The following is a 23720-nucleotide window of genomic DNA, read 5'->3' as shown; positions in this document are numbered from 1 at the left end:
CTATTCATGTACAGGGAGGAAAACTCGAGAAAAAAAAATCTAAACTTGACCGCATCTTCATTTCTATTCGCTAATTTAAAGGCCACAAACATACCATTACATTGCTTATCAACAAGGCAAGCACATCATTTTCCTACAATTGATAGTACCCAACGCACTTCAAGCAAACGTGCTTATAATGACAGCTGTCAAATAGAGTACTATTTTGTATGAAATTTTATCCCCACTCTTTTTACAGTGTAAAGTTTTGTATGGAGCACTGTCAAGTTTCAGTACCCTATCTAGAGTACCACTTTTGCTTGAAGTGCGTTGTAGTACCTCATTGTTGAAAAAAAAAAAAATGCCAACGACACGCGGTGTTCCCAAGCGGTCACCCATCTAAGTACTAACCGCGCCCAATGATGCTTAACTTCAGTGATCGGACGAGGTGTATTCATCATGGTATGGCCGCTGCCGAAGTACGGTTGCTAAAATGTTCTGATGTAGTCGGTCGAATTATTTACAATTTGATTATCAGCATGGTTAAAATTCGTTCATAGCGTATTATCAGGCGCATGAAAAATCAAGAAATAAAAAATCTGAAACGAATTTTTTTGTAGAGCTAGGAAATGACATATAACTCTTTAATCTTTCTACAAACGACAAGCGTATCATCATTATATTAATCTGTAAATATCGCGCAATTTGAAATCAATTTACTTCGTTTAAACAAATTTTCTTGTGCTCATCGACAATGTCAATCGATATTAGCCATCAATTTCAAACACCATAAAACTGATGCGTTCACTGCATTTCTGCATAGTATATTGGTTCCCGGTTCTGGTGCATTCGAAAATAATAATGATGCATTACAGACTACAGACCAAATGTCTTTTTCCCGTTTTTTTTTTTTTGCTCTTTTATTCTCTTTTACTTCTTTTACAGAGAGAATATACTATTGCAAATTTTCTCTTTTAAAATCACACAGTTAGGCAAACTCATAACATTTCTACCTCAGACTTCATATAACATACAACTAAATATGCCTTTATGAATAACATTCACAGCACACAATCAAACCAAGAATATTTGTGTTTTCCGTCAGACGCATTTTGAACTCGTATCCGTACAGAGCAAGCTCGATTCACATTTCGAAATAAAAACAAATAGATTTTCAAAAATTGTATGGAAAGAAAAAAACAGAAAAAAAAAATTTAGTGTGTGTGCTTTACCGGCCGGTCCAATTGTTCAGTTGCTGTTAACGTGTTACAATTTATTGATATTAATAATGAGTGGTCCAATAAACCGAGAACATTAATTTACTTGTCGTTAAGTAAGCCGAAATTTATTCTATACTTGGGAATGTCCATTCTATACTTGGGAATATTCATTCCACCGTTTCGTGGTACCAATTACTATTCGGACAAGTTTCAATAATTCATTTCATCGACGTAGTACCGTAGTACCCTAGTACCGTAGCTTTGAAACGTTATGTGCTGACCAGGTACGATTGTATATTTTTGCGGAGGTGACAGTAAACGTAATAAATTTAGTCCAGCGGAATCTGTCCATAATTCATCTGAGATATTACAAATTTGTGTAGTTTCGGGATTTTGGTTTATTTGAAAAAATCACAGAAGCATGACAGTCTAATTGGTGGTGATAATAAACAACTTTTGGACGAGAGAATGAGTGTTTTCTTCAGCCGAAATACTAATTAATAACTATCGTCGCGCAATGGACCATTATTTTCGTCGGTAAAAAATTTAGTGTTTGTGCAAAAAGAAAAAATATTTTGTGTTTTTTGTATGCTACTGCTACACATCAATTATTATAAATACACGTAGCCGAGAAATTCTTCTAAATATTTTTTTTTGTTCGCTGTATACGTGCGAATAATTAACGCGAAAATAGATTTATACAACAACAGCATTATTGATTCATGTAAATATCGCGGATTTATAGTTGTTTTTTGCGAATATATATAACAACCAATTAAATTTATTCGGTAAGTATTTAGTATTATTGATATCACAATCACACGTTTACACAAAACATTTTTTTTTCGATTGTTTTGAGTAGGTACGCTTTTCTGATAGTGTACTTGTATTGTTATCAGCCAGTATGTACTAGTACTATGTATGTTACATTGAAAAATAAAAACGTTAATTTTTTTTGCGCTGGTTGATCGACTATAGAGTTTCACGTATCAAAAAAAAAAATTAATTTTGATATCAAAAAACAACAACAGACACAGAGTTGGGCTCAGCAAAATTGATTTGAATTGAGTCTTTCATGGGTTCCGATCGAATTTTTTTTTATTGATTGCACAATTGTCACAATTTGTAGCACAATTTTCCCTTACCGCCGGTCGATAGAACTTGGCGTAACGATCATTTTACCTTAATTTGTGTGCTTCTAAATGGTCAGGTGGAATTCGCATCAGGTTTCAATTTATCGAAAAATTATGAAAATTCAGAATGATTTTGAGAGGTTTTTTTGAACGATTTTGAACAAATGTATCGGTGACATTGAGCAGATTAAGTTTTCATTTAAAAGGCCCGTCATTGGGAAATGACAGGACAGTTTCCCGAAAATGTATTGAAAATTTTATCACAAAAATTCACCGAAAAAATTCAAAGAAACTCACCTCTTATGCTTTCCATTGTATTCGGGCATAGTCTCTTTAGGTCGCCAAGGCACATTTGAACACTAAACACTTTTTACTCGAAGACGTTTTGTTTTTGCATCGAGTAAAAAGTGTTTAGTGTTCAAATATGCCTTGGCGACCTAAAGAGACTACGTCCGAATACAGTGGAAAGCATAAGAGGTGAGTTTCTTTGAATTTTTTCGGTGAATTTTTGTGATAAAATTTTCAATACATTTTCGGGAAACTGTCCTGTCATTTCCCAATGACGAGCCTCAGCAGTGTTGTGAGTTGACAAATTCTTTTCGTCTTCCTTGCCTATTTTGTCTACAACGTTTGACATGAGTAGCTTTTCACCGTTTCAAAATTTAGACGTGGTCACCATAATGATGTTATAACTTTCGGGAACTATTCGGACTAATTGAAAAATTTGAAAAGTTTCACAACCCAACTACTCAACTTATTTTTGTTGAATGGAGAAATGAAAAGTGGGGTGTAGATCGAGTCGACGGCTGAGAATGCAAATTCTACTGTCAATACGTTCTCATCTTGTGTATCAACAAAAGCAGACTTCATATCGCAATTTAGGGCAAAACGCCTTTTATCCGACGTGAAAAACGTTTGTTCAGTAATACACTTAATAGAACGAGAATTAGTTTGTTTACTCTAATAAATGAAACGATCGTTATTGTGCGATGCCAAAAACATGCATTTTCAATCACAGAGATTAAAGCGATGAAACCTATTTACCCAACGTTTCAGAGTATGACGGCAAAAAACATTCTGCTCAAACGAAACACTCTGCATGCAGTTTGCACTGTATATAGTAACGAAATGAGAAAATCGATAAATCTGACTGACGGTTTGAATATTATATCCAGGGTTTTAACGTTTCATCTGCTATCGACAGTGACGGCGACAAAAATAAGCGATGAGCTTTGTGCCTTGTCTTATGAATGTTAGAGCTATTGAAGTGAAAGATTTATTGTTTTGGGAAAATAGTCCAGGATTAGTTAAACAGATTAATTACGCTTGCGGTCTGCTTCTAAAAAACATTTATTGCCAATCACGATTTCGGTACTGTGCTACAGATCAGACTCTGGAAACTGTTTACATTTCAGTGACTGACGAAACAAACCGTACTGTTCGAACAAAATGCACTTTTCAAATACATTAAAATGAGAAAATCGATAAATCTGACGCTTTGATGATACAATAACAATTATACCAGAGCTATGGTGTACAACAACTTTGTATTATACTATACTTGGGGGTTGATGAAATCTATTTTATACACAAATGAAAATGCCGGGAGGGTAGATGTGTGAAATGAATTGACGGGACCTTTTCTCTAAATTTTATCGCAATAATTCCGGTTTATTGAGAGGGCATTTAGAATGATGTGTCGAATAGACCATTCAGATCCAATTGCCAATTGTTGGCTGGGTAATAATGTCAATTTAAAGTTGTGTTTTCGATCGGTGTGGGGCAAAAACGATTTCAATGTACAGCAGGGACTAAAATAAGGATTTTTGTGCAGGTGGGAAATTTTACCAAGAATGCATATTTGGGGCGCCAAATCAACCAAAAATAAAAATGCGCTTAAACGTTGATCTTAGTTTATCGTTACACTTACGATAAAAAAAAACACAAGAATAGGACTCTGAAAATATTTCCTACTATGGATAGATTGCATTCGATGAAATTGTATCCTCGCGATTACGAAATGTATATCAGAATAATTACGATATGAAAGTAGTTGGTGTAAGAAATTAAAATATCTTTATGGCAATTAGCATCGTAATATGAAAAATTTGCAAACTTTAGATGCCTCTATGGCATAAAAAACTATTTCAGAAAAGCCAACCCGTTTTCGGAACCTGCAATTAATTTCTTTTTCAATTATTAATTGAAATTCGCCTTCAAAACTTTTTCGACTTTAAGAGGTAGAAGCGACTCCCTTGACTGTCTGATCGATCGATATGCTGTGTAGTAAAGCAACCTAATAAATTAAGATTGGCTCACCTAGTTTGTGTATATTGCGTAGGTGGAAGCACGGGGTTTCAGGGGGTTTCGAACATTTAGTGTTTTCATGTTGCAGATATTGGGTGGCGGGACATTTCGACACCGTCAATATCGTCAGGAACGATATTATCGTTTTTTTGGACGATACTATCATCTAAAAAACGATACTATCGTCTAAAAAACGATAATATCGTTTTTAGACGATGGTATCGTCCAAAAAAACGATAATATCGTTTTTTGGACGATAGTATCGTCTAAAAAACGATATTATCGTTTTTTAGACGATACTATCGTCCAAAAAAACGATATTATCGTCCAAAAAATTTTCATCCAGGACGATAATATCGTCTAAATTGGAAAATTCTAAAATATTGTCTGGACGATAGTATCGTTTTCTGGACGATATTATCGTTCAGAAAACGATACTATCGTTTTCTGGACGATATTACCGTTCTAGAAAATCTAATGGATATTTTCGTTTTCTGTACGATAATATCGTCCAAAGCGATAATATCGTCCTGGGCGATATTATCGTTTTCTTAAACGATAATATCGTCCAGCACGATACTATCGTTTAAAAAAACGATAATATCGCCCAGGGCGATATTATCGTTTAGTTTTGGGTGGTAATATTGTCCAGGACTTAATTTTACTCAGAGGTGCAGCAAGAACCGAATTCTCTTCCAAAATATCGAAAAACAATTGTCAGAGGAAATCACCTACACATCAGTGTTTAAAAAAGGCGTTTAGTTCGTCCCTAAATAATTCATCTTTTTCCGAAATGAATACCAACTTAGATTGTACATAAAAAGCGTTTTAACACGTCGAGCGATCCGGCCCATTGCCCCGGAGCGAAGCGGAGGGCCGCAATGCGAGCCGGGCGCCGGAACGGTGTCGGAACTTAGGAGTTAATTTTTTTTTCTCGCATCGTCTCATAATTAGTCTGTGTAATTTTTCTATTATAAAATTTAAATTTACGGAACCAAATGAACCAATTTTTAATATATATTTGCCGTCTATAAAAAGGTGTTTATCTACAAGATTTTGTGTTTCGTCTTCAACAACCATCCAGAACGATAATATCGCCCAGGACGATATTATCGTCTAGAATTTTTATTTTAAATATATTAAAAACGATATTATCGTCCTCGACGATATTATCGTCTCAAATTTAAAAAAAATTAATAAATTAAAAACGATATTATCGTCCCAAAAATTATCGACCAGGACGATAATATCGTCCAAAATAACGATAAATTTGTTCAGAAAAAGAAAATAACGATAATATCGTCCAGCGGATATTTTCATACAGGACGATATTATCGTCAAAAAAACGATATTATCGTTTTTTGAACGATAATATCGTTTTTTAGACGATAGTATCATCAAAAAAACGATAGTATCGTCCAAAAAAACGATATTATCGTTTAAAAACGATATTATCGTTTTTTTAAACGATAATATCGTCAAGAAAACGATAATATCGTCCTAAAAATATTTTAAAATTTATAATTTTAGACTATATTATCGTCCTGGATGAAATTTTTTTAGACGATATTATCGTTTTTTTAGACGATAGTATCGTCTAAAAAACGATACTATCGTCCAAAAAACCATACTATCGTTTTTTAGACGATACTATCGTCTAAAAAACGATAATATCGTTCCTGACGATATTGACCGTGTAGTTATGTCGCCTCACCAGATATTGCAGTGTCAAATTCTGTCCAAGATGTGACATATTTGCAAGGTATTGGCCTTTTTCACAAAGTATAATCAGCGTAACCTTCGTAAAAAGAATCTTGAATCTGACAAGAGCACGTGTGCCAACGTGTAAAAAACAAATGTTCAAAACCCCCTGCTGAACCGTGGCGATCCTCTTGTCAAACGGACAGTACATAAACAAATTCCATCATTTATTTAATTGGGCAGCACATTTATTGTTAAAATAAATTATTCTTTACAATTACATTACAAAAGTTGAAAATCCGTTGAGAATTACTAACTAAAGTTACGAGCGACAAACACATTTAAGGTATTTGGTCTACACTCATGTATATTTTCAATCACAGGATAGGGAACATTTTATGTTACATATATTTTCAAGTTTTTATTATCATCCGAAAGACCCTGACTTTCAGTCAAAGAAATAAACGTAGTAGATGTTGGAAGCGCCGCAGGCAAATTTTTGATTGAATTTTTGTTTCTTTTGGATTACTTTAAGTAAGGTCAACATGATTTTTATTGTGGGGAAATCTGGATTCGCATGTGGGAATTCGGGGTTCCTTAGTTTAGTCCCTGATGTACAGTCAAAGTCAATATCGAATTTGATGTCTGAGTTTGTTTCAGCTGGTCTGTATCGGTGTACAGATTTAAAAGGAATATCTTTTTGTATGAGTCGACCAGCTGGTGGTGAAAAAATCTTTCAGGTCACTTAGAATCAGTCAAGCTGAAAATTTTAAAGAAATCTTTTACTTCTTTTGTTTGAAGTATCGCTTAGTCTTTGATGCAAGATCTTTCATTTCATTGACTTAAATTAATTGCGTACTGCTCTGCTGTAGAATAGTTAGTTCTAAGTGGCGAATAGGTTATTTGTTTCGTCGTTGCAGGTACGAAATTATCTACATTATCATCGTTGCTGTCTTTGTTAGACAGACTGCTTACTGTATTCAGATTTTGGGAAGGCGCTGGTGGTAAACACTTGCTAGCACACGAGCAATGTTCGCTGATAATTCAGGTTCGCACAAGGCAATCAACGTTTTTTTTATAAAAAGGGAAATTTTCACCATTTCGATTTTTACTAGCATAGCAAGAGGAAAATGGACTTTAAATGCGCGCTTTGAGTTTTTCCTTATTTTCTTCTCTCAATAGACGATGACAAACCAATTACCTTTTCTTGACGACTGGTCGAATCACATTTCTAGTGAGAAAAGTGCAGCGTTTTCTCTCCCGTGAGGAGAAAATAGAACTTTTCTCATTCGAACTGCCACTTTGTTTTATAATTTTCGATGCAGATAAAAACGTCAAAACACAACATGCCCGCATGAATAACGTTGTGTTCGCCTCTGGGAGAAATAAGAAATTCCAACTCGCTTCGCTCTTACCGCAAAAATCACTCTTGTTGAAATCTCCTATTTTCTCTCCTTTCTAAACAAATTACTATTCCAGCAGAGTGGGAAGGAGTGCCAATTAAAGATTCTGAGGTCTGATTCACTTATTTGTAAGTAGCTAGTAATTGGTTCTGTGATTGTCTCTCTACGACGCTAATCTATGGAAAGTTATTGTTATTGGTTTGACAGTCATGTGCGTTCTGTATTGCAAACATTTGAATTCCATTGCATTACATCCAGTGTGGTGAATTAGCACGGTTCAAAGTCATGCTAATGGTACGATCGATAAAGGAAGAAGAAAAAAATCTCTTAAAATTACAAACTCTTATTTCCCACCGCCACTCACAACACGAAACTAAAGAAGAAAAAACCTCCTAATTAATTCTCTTCAAATTGATTATAGCTTGGGCATTAAATAATTTGATTATTCACATGTCACTGATTTACAAGTGCCATTCTTAATTTTGGATGCTGTATTGCTTATGGGAAATAATGATAATACCGCACGCACGCAATTACATTTGAACGAAATCGGAGTGGAAAAAACAGCAGAATATTATTTTAAAATGTATGATAAATGAGTTCAACACAATGTTATACACTCTCTGTATTATTAGTGTATATATAATACGTATGTAACAGTGCTGAGGAGATGCTGACTTATTTCTCGTCTACATAATATTATATGTATGTACATGCCTCCACAATGTACATAAAGAAATATAATTATAAAACACAAAATTTCAAATCCGAATGACATTATTTTAGAACGTTAGGTTACGTTAGAGTTTAATTCAAAACATCTTTTTTTTCGGGTCTTTTTTTCTCTCTGAAAAATTGGTATTAGTGGAAATTTCATAGAGAAGATTTTAGTTGTACGACAAGACATCAGACCGTCCAGGCTTCCCACACCGTCTAAAATCTCCTATAACTCCTAAAATATGACTTCGAAATTCCAATTAAACTTCTAAGACAGCCGCTCAAGACACAAAACCCTCCGACGCTCGTCATACGGGGGAAGCTCATAGTTCCGATCTCTCCTTACCGAGTGCCTTAGAGCATACAAAACAAACCTCTTCTGTACAGACTCAATGGTGTCGCTGAGCTCAACACCAGAAGGGGACCAGACCACGGAAGCGTATTCAATATGAGACCTCACATGCGCATTGTAGAGACTCGTCAAACATTTCACATCCTTGAAATCAGCACATATTATCTTCAAGAAACCCAGCATAGAATATGCCTTCGCAACTTTCACGCTAATGTGAGGCTTAAAGGTCAGCTGGGGATCCAGCAACACACCAAGATCGGTCATCTCGGACACCCTCGTCAGAACAACATCACCAACTGAGTAGTCAAAAGCCACTGGGTTCTTAATCCGATAAAATGACATAACCTTACACTTGGAAACATTAATAGTCATAAGATTGCTAAGACACTAATTCGCAAAAGCATCAATGTCACTCTGAAGGTCAACAGCGTCGGATAGACCATTGACGACGTGGTAAAGCTTAAGATTGTCGGCAAACAGTCTACCGTCAGCTCTTACGAGAACATTTGTAACATCAGTAAAATACAAAATGAACGGAAGAGGCCCAAGATGGCTACCCTGAGGAAGGCCTGAGGAAGCTTAGGTTACAATACTGGAAGGAACACATTATGTCGAATTATATTCGCTGAAATTCACCGAAATTCGTCAAAATTTTCGTCAGAATTTTGACGAATTTAATTTTACAAAATAGGCTCTGAACGACAATACTCACGAAGGACATAGGAAATCTGAGCTCGGGTGTGAATTTTCTGATAAATATTCAAAATAAAATAAATTGTTGTAATTTAACAAACGACACTCCTAAAAATCTCCTAAAACGTAGGTCTGAAATCCTATTGAAACTCCTAAAATAGGAGGATTTTTCAAGCGTGGGAGGCGAGAAGGCATTTTTGCTCGGTGGTCAATTGGATCAACGGAAAATGATTTAATTTCACGTTTCAAGTGAATATCGCGTAAATGCGAGATAAATGGCGAATTTTCAGCGTCCAATCTCAAATCATTTTCGATCCAAAACATTATCCGCCGAGTGAAAATGCCTGTGAAGGCATTTTCTGCATTATGTAATTGCACTTTGATTTGCCAACAAACATTTTTGGTAAGTCATAATATAAATCTGGGTGATAAATATTGCGACTATAATTAGAAAAGAGTTATTAGGAGACCATACATTCACAATATTTTTAGCTATACTGGCTTCCATTGACTGGTTCTATATAAGAGATATTTTATGTGCGGATTCAGCATGACTTGACGATGTGACTGAATAACAAAAATGGGTAAAGTTTTCATCGAATTTTCGAAATTTCATTGGTGACGTGATCTGTTAACATTGTTCCGTCTACATTATATGTTATGCTCGGCGTTGTGTACATATTAGCAAATGATCCATCACAGTTTTTTTGATGTGTCACATGAACTTTGCTATTATTTACGAAGGATTCTGTTTCTATTATTATTAGAGGGGAAAACCACCGACCAAAAATCTCAGTACTTCCACAATCTCAAAAATTACTATAAAATCAAGAGCTTCTCCTATCTCACCATTTATTCTTTTCGGTAAGCTTGAATTCCGCTAGTCGTACCCCTCGGTTTCCGTTCTATAAATTGCGCATTTCGAAGATAATTGACGTGACCGGTGAATTCAATGAGCACATGCTTCTTTACGCAGCAGGAGTTAAATTAAGTGGTTTTTAACCCTCTTCATTTCACTCTGTGTGAACATGAACTCTCCACAGAATGTTTCCAATTAGGAAAGAGAAAAAGTGCCAATGTATCAATGTGTCGGTTCTTGTACGATGTTGAATGGTACTACCCGATGTTATATTATGCAAGACGCCAATTTTCGGTGTCGTTATGTGGGATACTGGCATTGATGTTTTGTATTTTTTTTCCAATTTTTGTTGACGTTCGGTGTCAATTTTTAACCGAGTTTTTCTGATTAAGAGTGATATCGCCAAATCTTTAGGTGATTTTTTTTGAGGAACAAGCGGTCTCCGATTTCAATGAGTGATAGCTCGTTGGATTCGTCTTTCAATTCAAGGAAGCACGTATCTTTCACTTTTTCTTTAAAAAAATTGTTTTTTCTGAAAAGCGTTCAAAAGTGAAGACATGTCAGAGGGTACCGAAAACAGTTTTTCGACAATAACTCAAGAAAAAATTATTTTAAATTGTTGTAATGTACAACATTGTCGGCCTTGGAAACACCTACAGGTAGAGTATACGCACCGCTTGGTGCCAGTAGATCCACGAGAGTTCCGACTAAAAATGTAGTGAATGTTCGGAGAGTCCGCCTTCTCTGCAGCTTCGATGTTCCACGAAACTGAGTATGGGGTGTTGTAGCTGGTCCCACCTACTATCGTCCCACATATAAATGAACCCAGTAGTTTTGTGCTGCAAGAAGGAAAAAATCTGCATTTTGGCACCACCTTTTTTTCCAACACTTCTGTGGGCTTGCAGCACAAAAGTACTGGGTTCATATATATGTGGAACGATAGTGGGTGAGGCCAGCTGCAACACCCATTCCCATACTCAGTTCCGTGGAACATCGATGCTGCAGAGAAGGCGGACTACTCTCCGAACATTCACTATATTTTTAGTCGTAACTCTCGTGGATCTACTCGCACCAAGCGGTGCGTATACTCTACCTGTAGGTCTTTCCAAGGCCGACATTCGTACAACATTACAACGATTTAAAATCATTTTTTCTTGAGTTATTGTCGAAAAACTGTTTTCGGTACCCTCTGACATGTCTTCACCTTTAAACACTTTTCACAGAAACCAATTTTTTTTAGAAAAAGCGAAAGATGCGTGTTTCCGAGAATTCAAAGACGAATCCAACGAGCTAACACTCATTAAAATCGGAGACCGCTTGTTCCCCAATCACCTGAAGATTTGGCGATATCACTCTTAACAAAACTTATATTCGTTTGTAAAAGAATTTTTATTGACTTTCGCTCAAGACCTATCCAAAAGTTTAAAAAAAAAACCCTGATTGCAGGTACTGTCATCCAATTTCTCTCTATGCATTTTTAAATTCGACCCGGGGAAGTCGAAGGTCAAATTTATTTCGGAATTTTTAAATGATTTTAATATTTTTATTATAACTGATGTGGACATGTCACTCAATTTTCTCATTTAATAAGTTCATTGATGGGCGATGATAAGACGATTTCTTTTTGGTTTTCATTTACCAACACTAATAAACTAATATATTTTACGCGGCATCACCCTCGACGACTCTAAAATAGCATTACAACAAAGCGATTTCCATAATTGTTTCAAGTGGTATACTGTGTCGTCATTTACACTTCCATCGAAATTGTTATTTATGGCAGACCGTGGTAGACGTTCTTAATGAAATGTACAGAAACTAATCCGTAATGAGTGCTGCGACTAGTGTATTGATATAAAATCAAATGTGGTGCATCTCTCTGTTAGTAGGGGTCTTTGACAGCATTGGGAATTAGTACATTACTGCTATAAGGCTGTATATAAGAGACGTGTACGTATACGAGCGCTTGCGCTATGCGACTATGTCAGGAAACATCTTTTATCGATAACAAGATAAATATGAGGCTAGGTCCTCTGTCAATACCAGTGAAGTAATAGATTTTTGACAGGATTTTTGTGTCAGGTGATACAGCTAGCAAAGTAATAGATTTAATGATAATATGAAGATACGCTTGCCGTTTATCAAAAATTTTAGGGATTTTCGATAATTTTGAACTGATAGCATCATACTGTAGTAGTTGCTACAATTACACGTTCTAGGCACTGTATACTCATTATCTGAATGAATAGACTTCCTACATTCAATTTATATCATCGGCAAACGTCTGCTTCATTACCATTAATTAAAAATAATCAAATTAATCATCAATAATTACTCAATTATCAAGTAGACCAATTACTAGCCCATTCATAAATTACCACACATCACACAGTCATCATTTAATCACATTTCAAACCAAATAAAAAATCTATTTTTTTACAACAATTGGAAAACATACTCAAATGCGAAATGTACTTACAGTTGAGTTAATGTAAATAACAATGTGAAACCCGTCTGTATGTCTATGTTTGTTTGTGTATCGGTTTTTTTTTTGTTCATTCTCATCGCTGCTTTTAAATTTGTCAATCAATCGAAATGCATCGGAGTGGAAATTTAAATACGGAGCTTCTATAAACTGACAACTGAAACCTTTTCAATTGCAGTTTAGAATATGAGAAAACTTTTATATCATGAGAACAAAACAAATGAACTTATGGGTTCGGTTTTGGTTGTGAAAAATGGATTTGAAAAACTACTTTTCGGTGAAATGGAAAAATATTTTGTATGCTTGCTAAGAGGACCGAAAGTAAAGCTGTCAATTCGCGGGGCGAAAGCTTTCGCTTTCGCCCCTTGAATTGACATTTCTTTACTTTCGGTCCTCTTAACAAGCATACAAAACTTAATACGTAACTCTTTCGGCCTACTCAATCGATACGTAAATAACTATTCACATACGCCATCCATAATGACCAATACTTCAGAGGGATTCTTTTGAAAAACAGCCTACCGAAATCGGACGCATTTTCCAGTGGACTTTCTTATATGTGCCTAGAAAGGTATTCGACCCTAGAAGCCAAAACCACTTTCAAAAAAATTATTCGAAGTTTGTGTGGCTGGTGAAAGGTGATCAAAAACCGAAAACGTGCACTTTTCTTACAAAAATTTCTCCAGTTACACGAGCCGTACAGGGTCGTGTGGGGTGTCATTAGAAAGGTAATCAAACGTACTGGAAAATGCGTCCGATTTCGGTAGGCTGTTTTTCAAAAGAATACGTCTCATGGTTTTATAACTTTACTCCGTAGCCTCGGGAGTTTCCATTAAAGATTCTTGTCTATCTTCAAAAAATGAAACGGATTAATGTAAAAGGGAGAAATCAACATCTTTTACAACACCCTTTACTTATTTAATTTATTCCCTCTGCCTGCGCACCCTTCGCTGCAAATCGACAGTAATAAGTCCGAATGCGTGTTCTACAGATTGTTTTAGTGATGGTTCTAACAGTCATAAGTACTCAATATTGGCCTCATTGAAATTCATAGGGTAAAAGTGCCAAATATGAGCACCTGTTGTATTACTTGCCTTATGTTGTCTTTTGGTTTGTTCGCTCGAAAGAATAAAGGAAAAGAAAATGGGGCGCTCGTAACACAACATGTGTTCGTATTTGGTAGTTTCACCCTACGCAAAATTTCAATAAATTTTTTAGAATCAAGCATTCGATATGCTTGGCTTTTTAGCCCCGTACGAAGTACAAAGGGGCTTATAGGATTACGATGCCGTGTGTAATTGATGGAATTCGAAGCAGACGGTAAGGGCAAAGTGTTTGCCTATGTTCATAGATGACGAATCCGCAATAAAAATTTTGTCTGTCCGTCTGTCCGTCTGTCCGTCACGTCGATATCTTGAGTAAATCAATTCCGATTTCAAAACTTTTTTTTTTCCCTGAAAGATAGTCTAAGTTCGAGGATGGGCATATTTAGGTCGGCCCTTCGTGAGTTAGGGCCGCCTAAGTGCTTTAAGGTCTTTTGGGGATATTTACGGCAAAAAAAAACGTTGGAAATGTAAATGAAACGGCAAAAGATAGGTAATGTTGATACCGATCCAGGAAAAAAAAGTTTATTAAAATCGGGTGAATGGCCCGTGAGTTAGGGCCCTAGAAGTGAAAGGCTACTCGGCCCTAAGTGTATTTTGCATATAACTCGAGTAAATTTCATCCTTTTTTTGTGATTTTTGTTTCATTTGAAAGGTAATCGAAGCCCGAATATAATGTGGCGAAGAACGTTTTAAATTTGGGTCCTTGGACTGAGGCCGCTCCTCGGCCCTAAGTGTATTTTGCATAAAAATCGAGTAAATCTCATCCAATTTTGCTAGTTTTTGTCTAATATGAAAGGTAATTGAATACCGAATAGAATGTGGTGAGAAAAATGTTTGAAAATTAGGTCCTTGGACTGAGGCCGCTCCTCGGCCCTAAGTGTATTTTGCATATAAATCGAGTAAATCTCATCCAATTTTGCTAGTTTTTGTCTAATATGAAAGGTAATTGAATACCGAATAGAATGTGGTGAGAAAAATGTTTGAAAATTAGGTCCTTGGACTGAGGCCGCTCCTCGGCCCTAAGTGTATTTTGCATATAAATCGAGTAAATCTCATCCAATTTTGCTAGTTTTTGTCTAATATGAAAGGTAATTGAATACCGAATAGAATGTGGTGAGAAAAATGTTTGAAAATTAGGTCCTTGGACTGAGGCCGCTCCTCGGCCCTAAGTGTATTTTGCATATAAATCGAGTAAATCTCATCCAATTTTGCTAGTTTTTGTCTAATATGAAAGGTAATTGAATACCGAATAGAATGTGGTGAGAAAAATGTTTGAAAATTAGGTCCTTGGACTGAGGCCGCTCCTCGGCCCTAAGTGTATTTTGCATATAAATCGAGTAAATCTCATCCAATTTTGCTAGTTTTTGTCTAATATGAAAGGTAATTGAATACCGAATAGAATGTGGTGAGAAAAATGTTTGAAAATTAGGTCCTTGGACTGAGGCCGCTCCTCGGCCCTAAGTGTATTTTGCATATAAATCGAGTAAATCTCATCCAATTTTGCTAGTTTTTGTCTAATATGAAAGGTAATTGAATACCGAATAGAATGTGGTGAGAAAAATGTTTGAAAATTAGGTCCTTGGACTGAGGCCGCTCCTCGGCCCTAAGTGTATTTTGCATATAAATCGAGTATATCTCATCCAATTTTGCTAGTTTTTGTCTAATATGAAAGGTAATTGAATACCGAATAGAATGTGGTGAGAAAAATGTTTGAAAATTAGGTCCTTAGACTGAGGCCGCTCCTCGGCCCTAAGTGTATTTTGCATATAACTCGAATAAATTTGATCCGATTTTCCTAATTTTTGTTTCATTTGAAAAGTAATCGAACGAGGAATAGAATGTTGTTGAAAAAAAATTAAATTTGGGTCATTGGACTAAGGCCGCTACTCGGCCCTAAGTGTATTTTGCATATAACTCGAGTAAATTTCATCCGTTTTTCCTAATCTTTGTTTCATTTAAAAGGTAATTGAACATCGAATAGAATGTTGTTGAAAAAAAATTTAAAATTTGGGTCCTTGGACTAAGGCCTCTCCACGGCCCTAAGTGTGTTTTGCATATAACTCGAGTAAATTTGATCCGATTTTCCTAAATTTTGTTTCATTTGAAAGGTAATCGAACACCAAATAGAATGTTGTTGGAAAAAAAAATAAATTTGGGTCATTGGACTAAGCCCGCTACACGGCCCTAAGTGTATTTTGCATATATCTCGAGTAAATTTCGTCCGATTTTCCTAATTTTTGTTTCATTTGGAAGGTAATCAAAGGCCGAATATAATGATGTTGGAAAAAAATTAAATTTGGGTCATTGGACTAAGCCCGCTACACGGCCCTAAGTGTATTTTGCATATAACTCGAGTAAATTTCATCCGTTTTTCCTAATCTTTGTTTCATTTAAAAGGTAATTGAACATCGAATAGAATGTTGTTGAAAAAAAATTTAAAATTTGGGTCCTTGGACTAAGGCCTCTCCACGGCCCTAAGTGTGTTTTGCATATAACTCGAGTAAATTTGATCCGATTTTCCTAAATTTTGTTTCATTTGAAAGGTAATCGAACACCAAATAGAATATTGTTGGAAAAAAAATTTAAAATTTGGGTCCTTGGACTAAGGCCTCTCCACGGCCCTAAGTGTGTTTTGCATATACCTCGAGTAAATTTGATCCGATTTTCCTAAATTTTGTTTCATTTGAAAGGTAATCGAACACCAAATAGAATGTTGTTGGAAAAAAAATTAAATTTGGGTCATTGGACTAAGCCCGCTACACGGCCCTAAGTGTATTTTGCATATATCTCGAGTAAATTTCGTCCGATTTTCCTAATTTTTGTTTCATTTGGAAGGTAATCGAAGGCCGAATATAATGATGTTGGAAAAAAATTAAATTTGGGTCATTGGACTAAGCCCGCTACACGGCCCAAAGTGTATTTTGCATTTATCTCGAGTAAATTTCGTCCGATTTTCCTAATTTTTGTTTCATTTAGAAGGTAATCGAAGGCCGAATATAATGATGTTGAAAAAAAATTAAATTTGGGTCGTTGGACTAAGGCCGTAACTAGGCCTTAGGCCTCTCAATAAATTAAAATTTTAGGTCAACTAGAAATTTGTGTTACATTTGAAAGGAACGTCGTACGGGGCTTCGTAATTGCGCCATGCGCAATTTCTAAGATGTACACATTTCATAATAATTTGACTTCAACTAGGGTGACAGACGCACTAGGGTCACGTGCGCAGTAGATGTACGGGTTCGTACGGGGCTCAGTCGCAGCAAACGCTCCGACTGTTCTGACGGCTCGTTTGATTACTTTTCTTTTATCGTTATTAGCAAACAGACATTACAGTCATGTTATGTTATAATAGGTACATCTACTACTTCTGTTGTTTCGACTATTTTTATGTTTGATACTTTTACTTTTACTTAGCAGATAATTTTTCCTTTTTTTAGTTCCTTCGAACATATTTTTTGTGATCAGACCCCACCCCTACCGTACGACTTATTAATCAAACTTATTTTTACACTAAAAAAGAAGAAGTTTGAAATCGATTGTGTAGCCAACAGAACATTACTTGAAACTTTTTTATTGGTTCCTATAAAATGTGTCATTCGTCGTTAATTAGTTTGCGCAAAGTTGCCATAATAATTACCCAAAGCGAATACAACACCCAACCATCTATATAATAATCAGTAAATGAAAACGTATATGACACATTTGATGTATCACAAAAGACGTTTGTCTTCAATTTTTCAGCGTTAGTTTGTTGAATGGACATAAAAAATAATCAATCTTTTCGACATCAAAAATTTTTAAGCCACAAGATAAATTACAGCGAATAAAAACGAAATATTTTGGTGCCGTAACAAAATGATTTAATTTAAATTACATTTTTTCATTCCATTTCATTAATACTAAGTCACGAATGTCATGGAACACAGATGAAATTGTAGGATACCATACAATGTAGTCAACATACAATGTATTCGTATGGCTCTGGAAATCGGTTTTGTCGTTGTTTAACCACCTGAATGCAACATTTTGTTGAGCATTGTACATACGTATATACCGATTGTAGAGTGACACAATAAGATTTTATTAAAGAATTCGTGTGAATTATCTACTGAAGATAATTATGAGAATGCTGTGAATTCTGAGTTGAACTGAAATTACGTCGCTTAGGGTATTATTGTTGTACGCTTCGTGCTAAGTGGCAAAGAAAGATTGGTGCATTGTGTACCGTCTGAGATGGTTAAGATACCCTAGTCGATTCTTATAGCATAAAGTATGAAAGGGCACTTCAAACGATCGAGAACAATTGAATATTATATCTTGTGAGTTTGTTGTTTTGTAAGTTTTTGCGGAACGAGCCGAACGCGAGTGGAGTAATCACACAAGCCAAAACAATAAGCTACAAACTATTATTCCAAACCCCAATAAGACCTTATTTGCCCTGAAAGTACATGCAATTACCTTTCTAATGACACCCCACACGACCATGCACGTTACGTGTTCCTCGAGAAATTTCTGTAAGAAAAGTGTAAGTTTTCAGTCTTTTTTCGGTTGAAAACTTCAACTGCACATGTCTCAGTGTGGATGAATTTTAAACCCAATAAGACCCTATTTGCCCGGAAGTACATGCAATTACCTTTCAAATGACACCCCACACGACCCTGTACGGCTCGTGTAACTGGAGAAATTTTTGTAAGAAAAGTGCACGTTTTCGGTTTTTGATCACCTCACATTAGCCACACAAGCTTCGAAGAATTTTTTCGAAACTGGTTTTGTCTTCTGGGGTTGAGTACCTCACTGGGCACATATAAAAAATTCCAATAGAAAATGCGTCCGATTTCGGTCTTCTGTTTTTCAGAAGAATACCTCAACCCGAAGGGTCCCACTTGTCAAATACACAACTTGGAACCTAGTAAGTACAATGCTTTACGTGATTAGGCAATGTAAATTAAAAAGAAAAATGCCGTAACACGTAAAATATATTGAACAAGTCGCAATCTTAGGCTTATAACGCTCTTGGTCTACATATATCATAGGTACGCTGACAGTGTGTACAGACTGTTTATTGTCTACTAGCCAACACTGAAAAATAGTAACTGTGACTGTGCTGTCTCTGTCAGTCCTATCGTTTTCCACAAAGTTTCTGAGAAAAATTGCACGAGAACGTGTTGGTTCATAATTCCCAATATTTCTTTAGTTTAATTAACAGTTTTTGTACAATCATTTCTAAGGTTTTAATCCCGTTCGCATGTCTGCTCACGAAAAAAAAAATGTTACATGGCCGTTACTCCATTTAAGAGATACGAACATCAAAACCGGCTTAAGTTCAGGTATATGTCGTCAGCGCCCCCACCTTTTTGGGCTGGGGTTTTCGTTGCTGATTATTATGAGCTAGGTTTTGCGCTTTCGAATAATGCTACCCAAAAGTTTTGTGCTGCTCAGGCACCCGAGCACAAAACTACTTTCTATTCAAAACATGTCGCTTTGTATGGGAGACCCCTAATATATCAACTGCACCCAAAATACAATTCTAGGACTACAACGTACATATTATGTGCTGACAATATCACCCCACCAATAGTTTAGTGCTGCCACCTGTGTCCAGCACAAAACTACTTTCTGCTCAAAACATGTCACTTTGTATGGGTGACCCCTAATATATCAACTGTACCCAAAATAGAATTACAGGACTGAAATGTACACATTATGTGCTGACGATATCACACCACCAATAGTTTAGTGCTGCCACCTGTGCCCAGCACAACACTACTTTCTGCTCAAAACATGTCACTTTGTATGGGATACCCCTAATATATCAACTTTATTCAAAATACAATTGCAGGACTGAAATCTATACATTATGTGCTGACGATATAACCCCACCAATAGTTTAGTGCTGCCACCTGTGCCCAGCACAAAACTACTTTCTGGTCAAAACATGTCACTTTGCATGCATAGTAGACCCCTCACAATTCTCAGAGTTTGTTTTGCATGCAACAGAATTCTTGCACAATAGCCCGAGTCCATTGTGCATGTAATAAGAGGCTTGCACAATAGTCACAGTTCATTGTGCATGTATTTCGATGCTTGCACAATAGTCAGAGTTCATTGTGTATCCAACAGAATGCTTGCACAATAGTCAGAGTTCATTGTGCATGCATCTCGATGCTTGCACAATAGCCTTAGTCCATTCTACATGCAACAAGAGGCTTGCACAATAGTTAGAGTTCATTGTGCATGCATCTCGATAGTTCATTGTGCATGTATCTCGATGGTTGCACAATAGTCAGAGTTCATTGTGCATGCATCTCGATGCTTGCACAATAGTCAGAGTTCATTGTGTATCCAACAGAATGCTTGCACAATAGTTAGAGTTCATTGTGTATGCATCTCGATGCTTGCACAATAGTCAGAGTTCATTGTGCGTGCATCTCGATGCTTGCACAATAGTCAGAGTTCATTCTGCATGCAACAATAGGCTTGCACAATAGTTACAGTTCATTGTGCATGTATTTCGATGCTTGCACAATAGTTAGAGTTCATTGTGTATCCAACAGAATGCTTGCACAATAGTCAGAGTTCATTGTGCATGCATCTCGATGCTTGCACAATAGCCTTAGTCCATTCTACATGCAACAAGAGGCTTGCACAATAGTTAGAGTTCATTGTGCATGCATCTCGATAGTTCATTGTGCATGTATCTCGATGGTTGCACAATAGTCAGAGTTCATTGTGCATGCATCTCGATGCTTGCACAATAGTCAGAGTTCATTGTGTATCCAACAGAATGCTAGCACAATAGTTAGAGTTCATTGTGCATGCATCTCGCTCGATGCTTGCACAATAGTCAGAGTTCATTCAGCACATAATGTATAGATTTCAGTCCTGCAATTGTATTTTGAATAAAGTTGATATATAAGGGGTCTTCCATACAAAGTGACATGTTTTGAGCAGAAAGTAGTTTTGTGCTGGACACAGGTGGCAGCACTAAACTATTGGTGGGGTGATATTGTCAGCACATAATGTGTATATTTTAGTCCTAGAATTGTATTTTGGGTGCAGTTGATATATTAGGGGTCTCCCATACAAAGCGACTTGTTTTGAATAGAAAGTAGTTTTGTGTTCGGGTGCCTGAGCAGCACAAAACTTTTGGGTAGCATTATTCGAAAGCACAAAACCTAGCTCATAATAATCAGCAACGAAAACCCCAGCCCAAAAAGGTGGGGGCGCTGACGACATATACCTCTTAAGTTCGAGCTTAAGCAAATATTTAAAATATGAAAAAAACGGCCAACAAATTTGTTAATTACTTTCTTGAGTATGTCTTTTTAGAGTGTCAATATTGTATTAACAACGCGATGTTAATTTGTTAGTTCATTTCAGTGTTAACATACAACATACACAACACATACATCTCAATTCATTCATTTGAAATTAATTAGTTGATTGATTAAATTTAATTAAATTCAGTGCAATAAATATTAATAAAAGTCAGAACATTCGACAAGAAAAACGAATTACACCGTGTGCACGCTTCGGCAAAGTTCAGAATGATTTATACGAAGTAAAAAAAAACAAGGCATCAGAACAGTCGGAGCGTTTGCTGCGACTTAGCCCCGTACGACCTGTAATCCTATTTCGTCCGTAACCATAATACGAACGTAGCCGTAATACGCCCGGACCCCTAATACGTCTACAACCCTCTAATGCGTCTGTTACCAAAATGCAAGTCAAGTTGGGCATGGTCAAATTTACTGAAAGTGTTCATTTTTAAAATTGCGCATAGCGCAATTACGAAAGCCCGTACGAAGTACCTCTCAAATAAAACCAAGAATTTACGACATTATTTTAGAAACCCAAAATTTTTTGCCAACTTTCCATTGGGTATTCAATTACCTCTCAAATAAAACAAAAACTAGCAAAATCGGATGAGATTTACTCGATTTATGTGCAAAAAACACTTAGGGCCGAGTAGCGGCCTTAGTGCAAGGGCCCAAATTTAAAACTTTTTTTGCCATCATTCTATTCGGCATTCAATTATCTCTCTAATGAAACAAAAACTAGCAAAATCGGATGAGATTTACTCGATTTATGTGCAAAAAACACTTAGGGCCGAGTAGCGGCCTTAGTCCAAGGGCCCAAATTTGAAACTTTTTTCGCCACGTTCTTTTCGGTATTCAATTACCTTCCATAAAAAACTAAATCTAGCAAAATCGGATGAGATTTACTCGATTTATGTGCAAAAAACACTTAGGGCCGAGTAGCGGCCTTAGTCCAAGGGCCCAAATTTGGAACTTTTTTCGCCATCATTCTATTCGGCATTCAATTTATCTCTCAAATGAAACAAAAACTAGCAAAATCGGATGAGATTTACTCGATTTATGAGCAAAAAACACTTAGGGCCGAGTAGCGGCCTTAGTCCAAGGGCCCAAATTTGAAACTTTTTTCGCCACGTTCTTTTCGGTATTCAATTACCTTCCATAAAAAACTAAATCTAGCAAAATCGGATGAGATTTACTCGATTTATGTGCAAAAAACACTTAGGGCCGAGTAGCGGCCTTAGTCCAAGGGCCCAAATTTGAAACTTTTTTCGCCACGTTCTTTTCGGTATTCAATTACCTTCCATAAAAAACTAAATCTAGCAAAATCGGATGAGATTTACTCGATTTATGTGCAAAAAACACTTAGGGCCGAGTAGCGGCCTTAGTCCAAGGGCCCAAATTTGAAACTTTTTTCGCCACGTTCTTTTCGGTATTCAATTACCTTCCATAAAAAACTAAATCTAGCAAAATCGGATGAGATTTACTCGATTTATGTGCAAAAAACACTTAGGGCCGAGTAGCGGCCTTAGTCCAAGGGCCCAAATTTGAAACTTTTTTTGCCATCATTCTATTCGGCATTCAATTATCTCTCAAATTAAACAAAAACTAGCAAAATCGAATGAGATTTACTCGATTTATGTGCATAAAAAACACTTAGGGCCTAGTAGCGGCCTTAGTCCAAGGGCCAAAATTTGAAACTTTTTTTGCCATCATTCTATTCGGCATTCAATTATCTCTCAAATTAAACAAAAACTAGCAAAATCGAATGAGATTTACTCGATTTATGTGCAAAAAACACTTAGGGCCTAGTAGCGGACTTAGTCCGAGGGCCCAAATTTGAAACTTTTCGCCACGTTCTTTTCGGTATTCAATTACCTTCCATAAAAAACTAAATCTAGCAAAATCAGATGAAATTTACTCGATTTATGTGCAAAAAACACTTAGGGCCGAGGAACCACCTTTGAGCCCTCCCAACAAGCCCGCGTTGCATCTTACCCAAAAAAAATGTTCAGCAACTTTGTTCTACTCGTCAATACCTTTCATTTGATATATCACAAGCAGCTATTGCGTGCGTATTTCGGTAGATATCGTCGAAAGACTGAAACACACCTATAGGGCCCTAGCTCGGGAAGGGCCGACTCTACCATGTCCATTTTCGAACTTGACCTTACTTTTGTCGATACCAATCGGGGAAAAAAAGAATTTTGAAAAAAGGTTGTGATTTACTCAAGCTAGAGGGGTCACGGACAGAAGGACAGACGGTCAGACGGACAGACGGACATTTTTTTTATTGCGGATTCGTTATCTATGAACATAGACAAATGCTTTGCCCTTACCGTCTGCTTCCAATTCAACATGTTACAAACGGCATATTAATCTTATAAGCCCCCAGTACTTCGTACGGGGCTAAAAACGGTTCGTTAATTTCTAACATGTTTGAGAACTG

The 23720-nt window shown here is 36.4% G+C and overlaps 1 long non-coding RNA gene and 1 pseudogene across 1 annotated transcript in view; one reads left to right on the top strand and one right to left on the bottom strand.

Moving 5' to 3' along the window:
- Window positions 1-341: 341 nt before the first annotated feature.
- On the bottom strand, window positions 342-455 carry LOC119070265 (annotated as a pseudogene).
- Window positions 456-998: 543 nt separating this feature from the next.
- Window positions 999-23720, top strand: part of LOC119070260 — a 46648-nt gene continuing 23926 nt past the window's right edge. Inside the window, exon 1 of the long non-coding RNA XR_005086490.1 lies at window positions 999-1987. This is a non-coding gene — a long non-coding RNA (uncharacterized LOC119070260). The remainder of the gene's footprint in view (window positions 1988-23720) is intronic.

The sequence above is a fragment of the Bradysia coprophila genome, assembly GCF_014529535.1.
Source record: "Bradysia coprophila strain Holo2 chromosome X unlocalized genomic scaffold, BU_Bcop_v1 contig_675, whole genome shotgun sequence".
NCBI lineage: Eukaryota > Metazoa > Arthropoda > Insecta > Diptera > Sciaridae > Bradysia > Bradysia coprophila.
The sequence above is the reverse complement of the archived record's forward strand: the minus strand, read 5'-3'. Positions and strand labels throughout refer to the sequence as shown.